Genomic DNA, 15594 nt, shown 5'->3' with positions numbered 1-15594 from the left:
TGTAAAGATGATGTATCATAGAAATGTATACTTGAAACCTATAAAATCATAACTGATGTCATCCCAATAAACTTAATAAAAAGATATATAATTCGCAATACTGGCTGTACAACTATTGTACACTAACATGAAAATCTCTATTAGATGAAATTTAATGAAATAAATGTCCTTGTGATACTTGGTCAGGTAAACTGCTATAAATATCTAATCCCAAACAGATTTTAAACCCGAGAATTTATTCATTGTACTTAGAAAAATGGTGTTTGTTTTGAGATATCTTCATGAGTTTAATAAAGTACTCTATTGATAAATGACCCTACATGTAAATAAAATGCTTTGTTGCTTTGCAGGGGGGAAAATACTGGTAAGATTTATTGGTTGACCCTAAAAATGTAGAAGATTATCCCAAGTTCACTGCTTTTAAGTTAGGTAGAGAATAAGGGCAAGCATGAAACCTGGGAGTGATGATAGAACTATATGAAAATTCTTGAGTTACCATGTATATTAACTTATTACTAGGTAAATGTGGGTAATCTCAAAAATGCTCTACTTAGAGTGAAATATGTGTGAGGTTAGGGCTCCAAGTGCCATTACTAAGTATGAGCCTGCCTGCAGTGGTCAACACCTCTTGCTTTCCTATTGTATGTTTGTGCTCATCTAGCCCTCCATGTGTAAGTCTAGATCAGAAATTTACAAGGGCACTCAGGGTGCTGGATTCCTTTCCTCTGAAGGTGGATAAAATCAAGTGTTTGAAAATAGAATCCAGTTTTACTTTTGATTTTTTATTTCAGATATACCTAAACTTTATTTAGATTTCTTCACTCCAAATGAAAATTTATTGTTTTATCTTATAATAAAGTTTAAAGCAATTAAAGCAATTCACTATGAAGAGGGAAAATAAAATAAAACATCTATAATACCACCACCAGGAGAGAGATTGCTGAATACTTTGTGTTGGGACTTCTGGACTGAATTTATTTCTGATCATAATTTTGTTACAGAACAAACAAGGGGGGCCTGGGATAATATACTATTATTGAAAGAAACCCCTGGGTCCGTTATGTCCACCACCCAAGGAAAGATGTCTCTCAATGCCAGAGATTCATGAAAAGGAAAGGAAATGTTTATTTAATGCTATACAAACTTAAAGTAGTGACCTAATGTCTTTATCAAAAATCCTAAAGTCCCCTAAAACACCCACAGACAGATACAGTCCTTCCTTCCTTCCCCCTTTGCTCAGTACAGAGTACCGTATCTCAGGAAAGGAAATAGAAGTCCATGGCTTCTCTGGCAGTCCTCTGGTTATTCCCAGTTAGTACTCCATCTTGACTGGGAGACCTCCCTGGGTTCCTGGCACCCACAGCTGAATTGCTGGGATCTCTGCTAAACCCAGGTGGTGGTTCCCCCTTCTAAAGCTGCAGGGGTCCCCACTCTGGCAAAGGCATGTGGTCCTCTCTCCCAGGGCCCTGGGAGTCCCCACTCTGCCAAAGGCACGTGGTTCTCTCTCCCAGGGCCATGGGAGTCTCCACTCTGTCAAGGCTGCGTGGTTCTCTCCTCAATGGCTGCCATGTCTGGGTTTAAATACCTGTGCCAATCTTTCTCTGCAGCCCCATTTCTGACTCCTCCTACACTTGGGCACACTTGCCCTCAATCTGCTGTCTTCTCCAGCTTTTCTGATCGCCATCGTGGGTCTGGGCAGGTGTGACCCCATGTCACGGAGCCAATCTTCTCCGAGCTCCCATGCAGGCACTGTAACTCAGGGGACCTGTCCCCCAGTCACATCTTGTGGGGGGAGGTCCCTTTCCATCCCCTTGGCCTTGAGCATGGCCATAGCTATTTAGCATATCTAAGTGACCAGCCAAAGGCTATAGGTATGTTAAATGACCACGCCATGGATTAGCTGCAAAGCTGCCCTGCATGTTCTTGCTCTGTGTGCCCCTTCCCCCAACTCACACCTGTGGGGGAAGGGGTGGAGACATCTTAAAATCTCCTGGACACCTTGAGTTCTGGACCCCATTTCAAATGCCTATTTGGGGTCCCCCCTCTTGGCTGCAACCTGTAACAATTTGGCCATGGCTTCTGACACTATCATTTTATATTGTGATGTTATCATCTATATACTTCTTAATAATAATAATAATAATAATAATCTAGTAACAAAAATAGCTATTATTAGGACTTTCATTCAAGATAGTGAAGTAGGCAAATGCTGTGTTCACCTTCTCCCATGACCTCATCAAAATTACAACTAAGTTACAGAACAACCACCATTCAGAACCACCTGAAATCTAGCTGAACAGGAGTCCTGTAACTAAGGATATACAGAAGCCACACTAAATCTGGTAGGAGGGATGGAGATGCAGAATGAGCTGGTCCAGCACCCACATATGGCAGTTGAGAATAGGAGGGATATCTTGGTTGTGGAGGCCTTTTCTGAGAAGCGAGGGTTCCCCACATGCCTGGCTCCCCAACCCAGGGTTCCTATACCAGGAAGAGAAGTCCCTATAACTTCCATATGTGAAAACCAATAGGGATTGTGGCTGAGTGAAACAGGGCTTCTGGAGCCCCAGGCATTCCTCTTAAACGGTCCATGCATACACTACTCAGACCCACTCTGAGCTTCAGCATTAGGGCAGCAGCTCAAAAACCACCCAGAGGCCCTGGCTGGTATGGCTCAGTTGGTTGGAGCTTCATCCCATCAACAATAAGGTTGAAGATTCAATTTCTGGTCACAGCACATGCCTAGGTTAAAGGTTCAGTCCCTGGTCAGTTGCCTTCTGTATGTGCCCTGTCCGGGTATTAAACCCACAACCTAGTTATGTGACCTGACCAGGGAGCAAACCCACAATTTTTGGTGTATGGGAAAATGCTCCAACCAATCAATGTTTCTCTCCCTTTCTCTCCCCCTGCATTCTCCCTTCTCTAAAATCAATAAGCATGTCCTTGGGTGATATTTTAAAAAGCACCAAGGAAATATAGGGAAGAAAAGAATTGTTTAGCTTCAGTGTGTAGGGTGGAATGGCTGTTCTTTCTGCCATTTTGTTTCTTTGTTGAGAACTCCCCTTACCCAACTTAAAGGCACAACTGTATACCATGTCTGAGTCAACCTGGTTCACACTGTTTGCACTGCTCTAGTGTTTCCCCGAGACCCTGCCCCACCCAAATCTTGGGCCCACCAAAGCTACTCCCAATGGCTTTTCCATATAAACAACAATCTTGGCTTGTGCTGTAGACTTTACTAACTTTTCTCACAGATTCACAAACCCCAAACAAGCAGCATATGGCTTCAGCATGCCTTGTACTTCTTGATAAGCAACCCTAAGGTCAGCACTAGTGGCAGCCAACCTCAGTTTGAAGCTTAGCTTCTCCCAGCACCTTCAAGCCCAGCACAAGTGGCATCCATCTGCAGATTTCTTTATAGCCCATACCAGATGACACAAGGCAGGACATAGATAGTGACTGACCTTGGCCTGCACCATAAGCAACATATTTGGTAGCCAGTTTCAGACCACCTCAGAGCAACACCCAACTACCTCTACAAAATACACACCAAAGTGTGGACTTGGCAAGTACCAGAGCCCTGCTAAAGCAAATCTTGTTCCATGGGTCAACCCCAGCACAACAGCTCCTCCATGTTAGTCATGGCCATTCCTCACAGTCAGTAAGGCTGTGGGAACAGAAATCAAGTCTCAATCACAACAGGAGGGTTTACATAACTAACACAAGGGACACCTCTGGAGAACCCAAATAAGGTGATTAGGGAAACTGAGCCATGGGGCCCTACAGGACACTTACTACATAATGCCACTCTAGCAAGACTGGGAGATGTAGGAGGTGTATGTAATACATAGAAACAAACATAGGGAGGCAGCCAAAATGAGGAAACAGAGAAACATAAGAAACATGTCCCAAATGAAAGAACAAAATTTTAGAAAATGAACTAAGCAAAATGGAGTCAAGCAATCTACTAGATGTAGAGTTCAAAATACAGGTTATAAGGATGTGCAATCAACTTAAGGGAAGAGTAGGTGAACACAGTGAGAACTTCAACAGAGAGATAGGTATATAAAATGGAGATAGAAACATAAAAAATAACGTCAAATGAAGAATGTAATAACTGAAATAAGAGTACATGAATGAGAATCAACAATAGATTAAAGGAAGTAGAGAACTGAATCACTGAATTGGAAGACAAGGTAGTGGAAAACACACATCTGGAACAGCAAAAAGAAGAAGAAATTTTAAAAAGGAGCTTATTAGGTATGTCCATAAAGTATCCAGCCATGAAGTGTGAAAAATAAAAACATTTATTGAAGAAGATACAAGATACAAGAAACATTATACATAGGACAATGACACCTCAGTCTCCTTCAAAATGGGTACCTTGGGACCTCAACACAGTTCTCCCAGCCTCTCTTCCACTGTTCAAAACACTCTGCAAAATGTTTTGTTGGAGTTGCCATCAGCTGCCCTGTCCTATTTTCCTGAACCTCATTGATAGTCTTAAATCTATTCCCTTTCAAAGATGATTTTACTCATTGTTTTGAGAAAAGCCAGAAGTCACAGGGTGCCAAATCTGGGCTGTAGGGGGCTAAGTCACCTGGGTGATTTGATGATTCACTAAAAATACTGCATGAGACATAATGTGTAAGTGGGTACACTGTCATGATGAAGCTGCCAATCACCAGTTGCCTATAGCTGCAGACATTTTTATCAAATTGCATCTCTCAACCAATGAAGAACATTGAGGTAGTACTTCTTATTAATTGTTTGGCCTGGAGGGGTGTACTCATGATGGACAACACCTTCCCAATCAAAAAACACAGTTAACAAGGTCTTGATCTTGCTTAAATTTTGCCATACCTTCTTTAGGTATGGAGAACCATGCAACTTCCATTGGGATGACTAGGGCTTTGTTTCTGGACCATAGCTGTACACCCACCATTCATCTCCAGTTATAACCTTCTTGAGGAAATATAGTTCATTGATAGCAGTTTGAATCATCATGTCATTAGCAACTGCATCATGATGTTCCTTCTGCTCTGGTAGCAGAAGCTGCAGAACAAATTTTTCCATGACATATTTCCTGCCAAGATCTCACATCAAAATCTGGGGTTGGAGGGAGGGGCAGTAGTTCTTGGAATCCCTAGATCAGCTTCCAGTTTTCACACTATCAGTTGCCAATCTTTGTTGGTTGCAGCCTGTACACACTCAACATTCTCAGGTGCTCTGCTTGTTGCAGGCTTTCCAGAATGTGGACCACATTCAACAGATTCTCAACCATCTTTGAAGGATGTTTTGTGCTACACTTTATTGGTGTTGTACTCATTGCATCATTCCTGAAAGCCATCTGAATCATCTGAATACTTTCCATGGAGGAATATTCAAGCTTAACACAATATTTGATGCAGATTTGTTGCTCTACTTGCTCAGTCATTTTTAATGTGATGGCCACACAGTAGACCTGCTCATTCAATGACATCTACCACTCCCACTGACTAGTACAATGAAGTCATCCTTGTTCACACATGTGAATTCCAGTCCACTCACCTTGGCTGCCAGGTTACATCTATTGGGCACAACCCATTCTTGCTATATTAACAAACGTTGGGCTGTTTCTGGACAGTCATGTATTTTAAGGGCCCTCTGGGGCAAAATCAAATGTACCAACATTTTCATCATTGGAAGGAGAAAGGAGAGAGCATGGGATTTAAAACCTATTTGAAGAAATAATGTGGGAAACTTCCCTAACCTGGTGAAGAAAAAAGACATCTAAATCCAGGAAGTGCAGAGTCCCAAACAAGGTCAACCCAAAGAGGCCAGTCTAAGACAAATCATAATTAAAATGCCCAATATTAAAGACAAAAAATTGGATCTTAAAAACAGCAAGAGAAAAGCAGTTACCCACAAGGGAGCTCCCATAAGAGTATCAGCTGATTTCTCAAAAGAAACTTTGCATACCAGGGGGAATTGGTACAAAATATTTGAAACTATGAAAAACAAGGATCCACAGTCAAGATTACTCTACCCAACAAGGCTTTCACTTAGAGTTGAAAGTTAGAGTTTCCCCAAGGAGAAAAAGTTAAAGGAGTTCTTCACAACAAATCTAGTATTATAAGAAATGTTAAAGGGACTTCTTTAAAAAGAAAAAAGATAAAAATATTAATAATAAAATGTCAATAACTACACACTTATCAATAATTACTGTATTTTTTAAATTAGAGTTTATATTCAATATAATTTTTATTAGTTTCAGGTATAGTGGTTAGACAATCATATACTTTATAAAATGTTCTCCCTGATATTTCATGCACACCACTGGCACAATACATAGTTAATACACTATTATTGACTATTTTGTAACTATCAATCTGTACTTCTCAATCCCTTCATCTTTTTCACCCACTCAATGAACCCTCCTCCTCTCTGGCAACCGTAAGTCTGCTTTCTGTATTTATGACTCTGTTTCTGTTTTGTTTATTCAGTTATATTGTTTTCTACATTTTACGTATAAGTGAAATCATATGGTATTTATCTTTCTCTGACTGACTTATTTTACTTAGTATAATACCCTCTATGCTATTGCACATGGTAAAATTTTGTTCTTTTTTTAAGTCCAAGTAATATTTTATTATGTGTGTGTGTGTGTGTGTGTGTATACATATATATGTATATATATGCTGATTATAATGAGATTATATATATATATATATATATATATATATATATATATATATATATATATAATCAGCACTTTTTTATCCACTGTACTATTGATGGCAACTTGGTTTGTTTTCAGAGCTTGGCTATTGTAAGTAATGCTTCAAGGAACATAGGTGTGGGGTACATATATTCTTTATAATTGGTGTTTTGGGTTTCTTTGCATATATACCCGTAAGTGGAACCATTGGGTTATAAGGCAGTGCCATTTTAAATTTTTTGATGAATCTCCATACTGTTTTCCATAGTGGCTGCCCAAACCTGCATTCCCACCAACAGTGCAGGAGGGTTCCTTGTTGTTCACATCCTTGCCAACATGCTGTTTATTGGCTGATTTATTTTTTAAGGTTTTATTTATTTATCTTTATAGAGAGGGGTAGGGAGGTAGAAAGAGGAGAGAAATATCAATGTGAGACAGAAACATAGATTGGTTGCTTCTCATATGTGCCCCAGCCAGAAATTGAACCCACAATGTGCCTTGACTAGGAATCAAACCAGGGACCTTTTCACTTTGCAGGGCAACACCCAACCAACTGAACCACGCTGCACAGGGCTATTTGTTGATTTATTAATGATAGCTATTCTGACAGATGTGAGGTGATATCTGATTGTGGTTTTAATTTTAATTTTGCTGATGATTAGTGCTCTTGAGCATCTTTTCATATGTTTATTGGCCATCTTTGCCCATTTTTAATATAGTGTTACCTTGGTATTTGCTGTTAATCCATTTAGACAAGTAGCAAGCAAGTGACAATTGATGAAGCATTTTCTTTGCAGGACAGCATTGTGACTCATACAAGTTCTAGCAGGTGTAATGTGTGGTGAGCAAGTGCCAAAAGTTGAAACACTTTTTCTCATCAAAAGGCAAACAATACCAGGTTTGATGAGTTCTGAATCCGACAAGAACTGAGGTATGACTGCAATTGAATTGGTTTTTTTTGGTTTGAATTGTATGAGTTCTTTATCAATTTTGAATATTATCCTTTAATCACATGTTTCAATGGAAAATATGTTCTTTCATTCAGAGTGTTGCCTTTTCATTTTGTTGATGATTTCTAATGCTGTGCGAAAGCTTTTTAGTTGGATATAGTCTCCTTTGTTTATTTTTTCTCTTTTCTCCCTTGCCCAAGATCCATCAGTAAAAATACTGAGATTTTACCGCCTATGTTTTCTTCTAAGATTTTCTGTGGTATCAATTTTTACATTTAGGGCTTTAATCCATTTTGAGTTTATTCTTATATGGTTTAAGTAGGTGGTCTAGTTTTATTATTTCTCATGTATCTTTCCAACTTCTTAATACCATTTATTAAATTGACTGTCTTCACCCCATTGTGTGTTTTTGTCTCCATTGTCAAATATTAATTGACCGTATGGGTGTGATTTTATTTCTGGGCTCCCTATTTTGTTCCATTGAGCTATATGCTGTTTTTATGCCAGTACTGTGCTGTTTTGATTACTTTGGCTTTTGTAGTATAGCTTGGTATCAGGTAGCATTATTGCTCCAACTTTGATCTTCTTTCTCAAGATTGCTGTGTCCATATAAATTTTTGGATTATTTGTTCTAGATATGTAAAATATGGCATTGATATTTTGATAGGAGTTGCATTGAATTTTAGACTGCTTTGAGCATTAGGAAAATTTTAACAATGTTAATTCTTTGTATCCATGAACATGGAATATGCTTCTATTTATTTTCCCTTCTTCAATTTTTTACTTCAGTGTCTTAAAATTTTCTGAGTACAGGTCTTTTACCTCCGTGGTTAAAATTATTCGTAGGTATTTTATTTGATTTAGATGCAATTGTAAATGGGATTGTGTTAATTTCTCTTTCTTATAGTAATTTGTATATAAAAATGTAACTGATTTTGAATATTAATTTTATACCCTGCTACTTTACTGAATTTATCAGTTTCAGTAGGGTTTTTTTTTTTGGTGGAATTTTTAGTGTTGTCTCTATAAGTATTATGTCATCTGCAAACAATGACAGTTTTACTTCTTCTTTTACAATTGGGATGCCTTTTATTTCTTCTTCTTGTCTGATTGCTGTGGCTAGGACTTCTAGTACTATGTTGAATAAGAGTAGGGAACGTGGAAATCCCTATATTGTTCCTGATCTTAAGGGTAATGTTTTTAGTTTCTGCCCATTGAGTATGTTGTTAGCTATGGGTGTGTCATATACGGCCTTTATTAAGTTGAGATATGTTCCCTCTATTACCAACTTGCTCAGACCTTTTATTGTAAATACATACTGGCTTTTGTCAAATACTTTTTCTGTGTCTATTGACATGATCATATAATTTTTATCCTTCCTTTTGTTTATATGGTGTATCATATTAACTGACTCATGGATATTTACCAACCTTGCATCCCAAGAATATATCTCACTTAATCATGTGTATGTTCTTTTTACTGTATTGCTGAATTTGTCTTGTTAATATTTTCTTGGGGTTTTTAGCATCTATGTTTATCATGGATGTTGGCCTATATTGTTCTTTGTAGTGTCTTTTGAATTTGAATTTTTTTTTATTTATTGATTTGAGAAAGGAGAAGGAGAGAGAGAGAGAGATCAACTTGTTTTACTTATTTATACATTCATTGGTTGATTCTTGTATGTGCCCTGTTTGGGGATTGAACCTGAAACTTTGTTGTATTGGTACAATGCTTTAATCAAGTGACCAGCCAAGGCTCTTATCTGGCTTTGAAATTAGGATAATACTGGCCTTGTAAAATAAGGTTAGAAGTCTTCCCTCCTCTTGACTTTTTTGGAACAATTTTAGAAGGATAAGTGTTAGCTCCCCTTTGAATATTTGGTAAAATTCACCTGTGAAGCCACCCAGTCCAGGATTGTGTTTGTTGGAAATTTTTATACTAATTAATTTCATTAGTCATAATCTCTCTGTTCAGATTTTCTGTTTTTTCTTGATTCTGTTTTGGGAAGTAGTATGTTTCTAATAATTTATGTACTTCTTTAACATTGTCTGACTTGTTAGCATAGTTGTTCATTATGTTTCTTTATAATCCTTTTACTTCTGTGGTATTAGTTGTACTTCTCTTTCTTTTTTTATTTTATTTATTCAGGTCCCCTCTTTTTTTTCCAGATGACTCTGGTTAAATGTTTATAAATCATTTTGATCTTTTTAAAGAACCATTTCTTGGTTTCATTGATATTTTATGTTTTTTTTTTTACTCTGTATTTTGTTTATTTCTGCTCTGATCTTTATCATTTCCTTTCTTCCATTCACTTTGGGCTTTGTCGGTTGTTCTTTATCTAGTAAATTTAAGTGTAACTTAGATTGCTTATTTGAGATATTTTTGTTTATTTGTTTCTATAGGTAGGACTATAATACTATTAATGACTGTAATGCTGTTAATTTTCCTCTTAGGACTGCTTTGCTGTGCCCGATAGGTTTTGGGTTGTTGTAGTCTCATTTTGATTTGTTTAAAGATATCTTTTGATTTCTTTCTTGTTGGCCTACTCATTGTTTAGTAACATGTTATTTCTTTAAATTACTTTATTGTTGTTCAGTTGCAGTTGTCTGCATTTTCCCCTCATGACTCCCCCCTACCCAGCCAAACCCACCTCCCTCCTTTGCTTCCACCCTCACCTTTGGTTTTGTCCATGTGTCCTTTATAGTAGTTCCTGGAAGCCCTTCCCCCCACTCTCCCCTCACCCCTGCCCTCTGGGTATTGTTAGATTGTTCTTAATTTCAATGTCTCTGGTTATATTTTGTTTGCTTTTTTTCTTTTCTTGATTATGTTCCAGTTAAAGGTGAGGTCATATAGTATTTGTCCCTCACCATCTCGCTTATTTCACTTAGCATAATGCTCTCTAGTTCCATCCATGCTGTCACAAAGGATAGGATCTCCTAGTAACACAATATTTAGCTGCCATGTCTTTGTGTATTTTTAAGTTTTTTTCCTGTGATTGATTTCTAGTTTTATGCCATTATGGCCAGATCAGATGCTTGATATAATTTTAATCTTTTTAAATTTATTGAGACTTGTTCTATGTAATAACATGTGGTCTATACTAGAGGATGTCTGTGTGCTCATGAAAAGATGTATATTGTGTTGCTTTGGGGTAAAATGCTCTGAAGATATCAATTAAATCCATCTGATCTACTGTGTCATTTAAAGTCACTGTTTTGTTGATTTTCTTTCTGGAAGAGCTATCCATTGATGTTAATGGGTGTAGAAACCCATCCCCTACTATGACTGTATTATTGTTAACCTCACCATTTATATTCACCACAATTTGCTCTTCATATTTATGTATTCCTATGTGGGGTGTATGAATGTTAATGAGGGCTACAGTCTTTTGTTGGGTGGATCACTTTATGTAGTGTCATTCTTTGTTTCTTACTACAGCCTTTGTTTTAAAGTCTATTTTGGCTGCTGTAAGTATTGCTTTCCCAGGTGTTTTTTTTTTCACTTCCATGCATAAATATCTTGTTCCATCCCTTTTCTTTTAGTCTGTGTGTGTCTTTTATCCTGAGATGTGTCTCTTGTAGACAACATATAAGAGGGGGAACCTCCAAAAAGCCAAAATTATTTTCTGGAGGGCAGGCCCCTTGTAGTACAGGCTTCCCTTGCTAGGCAAGTGTTTCAGGAACCCATCTGTATCAGTGTGCTAACTGGCGTTGTTGTGAAAGGCTGAATTCAGCTTCAGTGAATTTTTTTGAAGGCTCTTTCAAGATATTTGCCCATTTCATGATGAGTGATTTGCGAGCACACCTGCTCACATCACACTGAGTGTTCAGCAGTTTTTGACAAAAATGGAATGACCCTGTACCCCACCCTCCCTATTTACCCAATCTCACCCTGAGTGACTTTTTTCCTTTCCCTGGCTGAAAAAAGTCCTCAAAGGGAAACATTTTGCATATATAGAAGAGGTAAAACAAAAAACAGCAGCAACTCTAAAGGGAATGAAAATTGATGAGTTCAAAAACTGTTTTAAGTTATAGAAAAAATGCCTTGATAGGTGCATTGCATTGCATCAAATGGAGAGTACTCTGAAGGTGACTAAAGTTTAAATATGTAAGAATAAATACACAATTTTTATAAATAAATTCCATTTTTTGTGGTACCTCCTTCACATATGGATCTTGTTTTCTTATCTATTCAGCTATGTTTATACCTTTTTATTGGAGCATTTAGGCCATTTACATTTAGAGCAATCATTGATAATTTCCTATTTATTAACATTTTATTCTTTATAACGATGCTCCTTGCTTTAGTTCTTCAAGAAAATCCTTTAACGTTCCTTGTAATTCTGATTCTCCTTCAGTTTTAAATGATAGCCTTTCTGAGTAGAGTAGTCTCCTTTATAGGTTCTTGTTTTTCATCACTTTTAATATTTCATGCCAATCCCTTGTAGCCTGAAATTTTTCTGTTCAGAAATCTGCTGACAGTCTTATGGAAGTTTTCTTGTTGGCAACTGTCTTTCTCTTGCCCATTTTAAGACTATTTCTTTGTAGTTAACCTATGTCATTTTAATTATGTTGTATTGGTGTGGGACTTTTTGGGTTATTCTTGTTTTGGACTCTGCCCTTCTTGGACTTGTGTATCTTTTGCCTTCACTGAGTTAGGGAAGTTTTCAGTCATTATTCTTTGAAATAGGTTGTCTATACCTTGCTTTCTCTCTTTCCTTTTTGGTACTCCTATGATATAGATATTGTTATGCTTTGTGTTGTCCCAAAGGTCCCTTAAACTATCCTAATTTTTTAAAAATATCATTAAAAAAATTGCTTCTCTGTTTGGGTGTTTTCTGCTACCTTGTCTTCCAAACCGATTTGATTCTCTGCTTCATCTAACATGATGTTTATTCCTTCGAGTATATTTTTCATTTCATATGTATTCTTCCTCATTTCTGCTAGTTCTTTTTTTATGGTTTCTATATTCTTTTTATGCTTATTATGCTTCATTTAAGTTATTACTAATTTCACCTATTTTTATTTAAGCTCTTTGAACATTGTCATAGCCATTGTTTTGAACTTTATATCTGGTAGATTGTTTGCCTACATTTCATTTAGCTCCTTTTTTTCTGGAGATTGCTTCTGTTCTTTAATAGAACATGTTTCTGGACATGTTTCTTTGTTTCCCCATTTTGGCTGCCTCTTTCTGTTTGTTTACATGTATTACATAGGTCTCCTATGTTTTCCAGTCTTTGTAGGGTGACCTTATGTAGTAGGTTTCCTGTGGGACCCAGTGGTGCTATCTTATTGATCACCAGAGCTGGGTGCTCCAACAATGTCTCTTGTGTGGTTTATGTGAGCTCTCTTGTAATAAAGTCTTGATTGTTGTTGGTTTGTTCATGTTGGAGTCAACTTTCATGCTGGCTGACTGTGAGGACCAATCTCGACCACAGTGTATGAGCTGCTATGCAGGTGCTGACCACATAAAGCAGAATTTGTCTCAGCAGGGTCTGGAGCTTGCTGATATTTTCCTTTGGTTATGCAACAAATTAGATCTTGCTCTGAAGTTGTCTGAAGCTGTTCACTGTGTGTATTTGTCCTGGGGTCTCTTGGATAGATACTCTAGTGCTGATCAATATCTGACATTACCTGTACTTTGGCAACCTGTTTGTGGTTACCAGCTATCCACAGTTTATGGCTGCCTTTGCTGGGTTGAATGTACATGGGAAGGACCAAATTGGGCACCAAGGTTGGCCCCCACCAGCTTAGAGCCCTGGAAAAAAGGTCCAGGGTACCCCATGGTCCTCTTTTTCCTGTCTCTGCCTTCTAGCTGCCTATTAGGCTCAGTCACTGAAAAAGCCTCTGGCTGTACTCCAATTGCATAAGGTTGGTTCTCAGTAGTCACCAGGTAGAGGTGAGTTGCATTCACCAGACTGATACAAGTTCAAATTCAGTTTCAGTAATAGGTGAGGTGACTCAGCAAAAGTCTTAGGGAATGTCACTATTAATTGCCACCCACTGGATGTCCACTCACCTTTGTGGTATGGTGGGGTCTCAGGGAAATTGTGAGGTGAGGCAAGCAGAATTTATCAGGCCCAAACAGACCAAGATTTGGCCATATAAAGGGAGGGCTCTGGACCAGTCAGTAATGTGAGGGAAAATGGCCCCAGTCTTATAGTCACACAACTCAGTCTGTCCCTGATTCTGTTATGACCTTCTAGAGATCCTGAGTTTGGCTAGGTGGGGTCACCATGATTCAGAAGAGTGGGACAGTTGGGAGTCTAGAGGTTGGGTCTAGTGGCTCTCCTGTGAAGAGAAGGTGTTGGTCAGCCTTACAAGAGGGCGGGGGGAAATAGCCCCTTCCTGAGTGCCACACAACTCAGTCACTGACCCTCACTCCTCTGAGTCTTCCTAGACCTCTGTGCCCTAGGCCCAGGCAGTTTACTTCTCCACAGGGCATGAACTCCTCAAAGTGTCGTGACAGAGCATCTAGATGGTGGGGCTATTATATCCCCCCAGGCCAATGCAGTAAGTAGGGGAGTTCTCTATCCAAGAAAGGTGGCATATGTGGTATGGGAGAAGGACTTAGCACAGGGACCCTGTGCAAACCCACAAACCCCAGACCCTTTACAGGCAATTGTAGTCTGCCCTACCCTCCCTTGACTGGATTCCAGGCTGAATGGCTGGAAATGAGATTCTGTGCATTGGTCCTTTAAGCAGGCACCTGGGTCTCTAGTAGACTACTGTCTCTCCCTGATGGACAGAATTCTTGCTGCTTTTCACAGCCAGATGTTATGTGGGCACCTCTTCCCAGCTCTGGTGCATTGGGCTGGGGAGCCTGACTTGGGGTTAGATCCTGCAATTCTCAGGGGAAACATTTGCAGCCGACATATTTCTTTGGATTCTCAGCTGCTGTCTACAGCAACAGGTCCAGCCCTTTTCATATCTCTAACCTTCCTACCAGTCTTGATATGGCTTCTTTGTAAATCCTTAGTTATAAGACTTCTATTTAGCCAGTATTCTGCTGTTTATTTAGGTTGATTGTTCTGTATTTTAGTTTAATTCCAGTTTGGTCCTGGGAGAAGGTGAATTTAACTTTCACCTATTCCACCACCATCTTGAATCTTCTCAACAATTACTTTAAATGTAAATTGAATAAATGCTCCAATAAAAAGTCATAGGGTTGCTACATTGGTAAGAAAACAAGGCCTTACATATGTTGCCTATAAGAGACTCACTTTAGATTGGAAGATCAATAGAGACTGCAGGTCTCAGTATTTCTCAGTATTTATTTGAAAAAACACTGATTTGAGAAGGTATAGGCATCCCTATGTTTATTGCAGCTTTACAATAGCCAAGAAATGGAAGCAACTTAAGCATATACTGAAACATGAATGGGTAAAAAAGAAAGTGGTACATATATATACAAGGGAATATTACTTAACCACAAAAAAAAAAATGAAAACTTGCCATTTGCCATAACTTGGATGGACCTAGAAGGTATTTTTCTAAGTGAAATAAGTCAGGTGGAAATAAAAATGCCATATTATTTCACTTATATGTGGAATCTAAAGAACAAATAAATGAACAAACAAAACAGAAACAAACTCACAAATAAAAGAACCAACTGAGGGTTTTCAGATGAGAGGGAGTTTGCGGGTCTGGGTAAAAAAGGTGAAGGTATTAAGAAATACCAGTTGCCAGTTATAAAAAAATTTGAGTATGTGAAGTACATGTAGGGAATATAGTAAATTAAAACTATGTGTTGTGTCAGGTGTGTACTAGACTTGTTGGGAGAATCACTTTGTTAAGTTATATAAATGTCTGACAACTATGCTATACTGCTGAAACTAACATAAACTGTAAATCAACTACAATTGAAAAACAAAAATAGAAGATGGCAGCATAGGAAGGTGTGATTTCCCTCTTCACACAACCACATCAAAATTACAACTAAAAT

The 15594-nt window shown here is 38.2% G+C and overlaps 1 protein-coding gene across 1 annotated transcript in view; it reads left to right on the top strand.

Moving 5' to 3' along the window:
• FRMD4B (FERM domain containing 4B) overlaps positions 1-15594 on the top strand; it is a 449639-nt gene that overhangs the window by 60855 nt on the left and 373190 nt on the right. The window lies entirely within an intron of this gene.

This window comes from Phyllostomus hastatus, unplaced genomic scaffold, assembly GCF_019186645.2.
Source record: "Phyllostomus hastatus isolate PE091 unplaced genomic scaffold, TTU_PhHast_1.1 phas_contig_16, whole genome shotgun sequence".
Lineage (NCBI taxonomy): Eukaryota > Metazoa > Chordata > Mammalia > Chiroptera > Phyllostomidae > Phyllostomus > Phyllostomus hastatus.
Note: the sequence above shows the minus strand (reverse complement) of the source record. Positions and strands in the feature narration are given on the sequence as shown.